Source organism: Sinocyclocheilus rhinocerous, unplaced genomic scaffold (genome assembly GCF_001515625.1).
Source record: "Sinocyclocheilus rhinocerous isolate Xijiao unplaced genomic scaffold, SAMN03320098_v1.1 scaffold315, whole genome shotgun sequence".
In the NCBI taxonomy this organism is placed as follows: Eukaryota; Metazoa; Chordata; class Actinopteri; order Cypriniformes; family Cyprinidae; genus Sinocyclocheilus; species Sinocyclocheilus rhinocerous.
In genome coordinates this window covers 1064-3709 of record NW_015630423.1, presented here as the reverse complement: position 1 = coordinate 3709, position 2646 = coordinate 1064, and the positions used below count along the sequence as shown (strand labels likewise).

The window sequence follows — 2646 nt, the reverse complement described above, 5'->3', positions numbered from 1 at the left end:
AGAGGCAAAGTTTTGAAAATGTGTGTAAGCAGTGGAAAAAAAAACTGTAAGAAAAACTGTAATAACTAGATTGAAAAGTTTGAAAGACAAATTTATGCTGGCTTGTCTTAAAGTCTTGTTTAAAAACGTAAATGGTTTGGTCAGTTAGCTGTTCTATATGTTTGCTAAAGTGTTGCTATAGTTGGTTGCTAGGATATTCTGGGTGGTTGCTAGGCTCTTGCTATGCAGTTGCTGGAGTGTTGCTAGAGTATATGGTTGATAGAGTTTGTTCTGGGTGATTACAGATATTCCCACCTCTGCTAATAACAGAAAATCAAAACTCATAAAAATGACAGAGACATTGAGTGCTTTTATACAAAACAGGGGTTTATCATGTTATTTATAATTAGATAAACTGATATGTTTACTCTAGTAAAAAGAGAGAGAGGTGAGAGAGAGAGAGAGAGAGAGAGAGAGAGAGAGAGAGAGAGAGAGAAATACCCTTTATCAAGTTTTATAGATGTTAGTTTTAATATATTGTGCAAGTTTGGTTATATAAATCTAAGCTCTCTGTAGGTAAAGCGAGCTTAACATCTATAATCAAATAAAAGAAACATTTATAATACACTTATACATTTATAATACACTTATACAAATTATACATTGAGTCTTAAATACGTAAATCTTGGGTCATTCGTGAAGTCAGTCATGAAACAACCTATAACTGTAATATTACATAAAATTATTTATTTAAATACATTTAGAAAAGTGTTACTTAAAAAGCTGGCAAAGTACATTTATTTAAAGGTGATTTGTGCAATTTTGTGTAATTCAGTGGGCATGCTTTCTTTTATTCCATGCAAGTGGATAGACAATCAAGTATTAATTTAATTTAATTAATTTTTGCTAAAAACTTCAGCTCTGTGGCACATTTTTTTTAAATGGAGTGTTTATTGTAAATGAGAAATTTTCATGTGCCCTTGAAATCCTTAATCAAAAACACTTACAATTCCATTTGGTGACACATCAGTTCCACACTTCACCTTTAAGTAAAGTAAAAACTTTCTGTCTTCCATAAAACGCTTTACATAGCGTCAGTGTTAAATGCTTTACCTTCATGAAAGCATATGATAAATCATTCTCTTCCTCCTATTTCTGTTTGTATGTTTACAATACCCAACATTGATTTAAAAAAGAAATAGTTTGGCTAAACAATTTGACCTCTGTAAAGCAGGTGGCACAAATGTCCTCCTCACATTGATTATTACATCTACAGAGATTCAAGGCTTGATTCCATCTCCAACATAATGGCCACTAGGTGGAGTCATCAGAGCCGCCAATATCCTTAAATAATGACAAAATAATGGAGAATTGTTCTTATTTGTAAAATGAACTTTAGCACTTTATATTTAAAGACACATTAAAAATCATATTAAAATCAAATAAAATGTTGATTAATTCATAAAGTATGGCTTTTTAACATGTGTTCATACATACCATCGGCTCAAGAGATCTAAAGGCTGCTGCATATTTCTGATATGCGCCAATTATGCAATCTTTCCTGCAGACAAACAAAACAGATACTGAGAGAAAATATCTGAATGTTAGTCACTTATATACATAGTGTCCACAGTATCACTTACTTGCATGAGATTCCTCCACTTGGTGGGAGGCCGGGAATATATTCAGACGCCAGGCATTTCATCACATAGAGCAGGTCAGGTTCCTGGTCTCTAGATCTGATCATGTTAATGATCTCTGAGTAACGTGAAAGAAAAAAAAAAACACTTTTATATACAAAATCTAACATTTATAGAGCTATTTTATCTAATATAGTGTGTTTAAATTGCATCTTATTTTATATCGAATGAATTGGTGAAATTACCTGCCACTTTTTGCTCAATGACGTGCTCTAACTCTGCCTCCTGTTGCAGTGCCTCTGGGGTCACCTTGGGGGCGCCGTCGAAGCAGATAATGATAATGCTGATGTTGTCTAAGCTTCCCTGCAAGGTAAGAATTTAAAATCCTGCTCACAAAAATCAAATAAATAAATTAGAGTAGGTCAATGTACTTAAATAATACTAGAAAATGCTAATACATAAATATATTGAGTTCATGAATTAAGATTAAATATGCTCATAGACAGCTAATGCCAGTTATAAACCAAAGGAGCTCTTGGCCTGGTCGAGTAGCTGGTTGTAACTCTGGATATCTCTTAACCTGCAGTCTGAATCTATCTTGTAATCTCCTCTCGCTCTCTCCTATTTATATAGCAGTATCTACATAGAACGGGTCAAGCTGATTCTATTATGTGCTCTGTAATCTTTGTAGGGTATCAGACCGAATCAGACAATGTAAGATTTGATAAAGAACAGTTGAAACACGAGGAGCCGAATTCCACAGAGGCCTAAGACAACAGGATGTTCATAAATCAGACCCTAGCACTAGCCAGTCTGAAGCAAGCCTAACCAACTCTTTCACAGAGCAGCTTTCAACAATAACACAAAAGGAACACACTGATCATAACAACTCAGGAAGGAGATTGTCAATTTTGGGGCAAGTAATCAAGATTAAATGGTCAAAGAGATGACAGCATGACCCTCACGTGATAGTAAACACAGTCACGAGCCCTGTATATTGACTCCCCCCACCTTGACGACAGAGAAA

At 34.6% G+C, this 2646-nt stretch overlaps 1 long non-coding RNA gene across 1 annotated transcript; it reads right to left on the bottom strand.

Moving 5' to 3' along the window:
* Nucleotides 1–499: 499 nt before the first annotated feature.
* LOC107740392 (uncharacterized) lies at nucleotides 500–2283 on the bottom strand. The gene is made up of 4 exons (XR_001640078.1): nucleotides 1865–2283; nucleotides 1623–1737; nucleotides 1477–1540; nucleotides 500–1323 (listed from the first exon to the last, which is right to left on the bottom strand). It is a non-coding gene; the product is annotated as an uncharacterized LOC107740392 (long non-coding RNA).
* Between the last annotated feature and the right edge of the window lie 363 nt (nucleotides 2284–2646).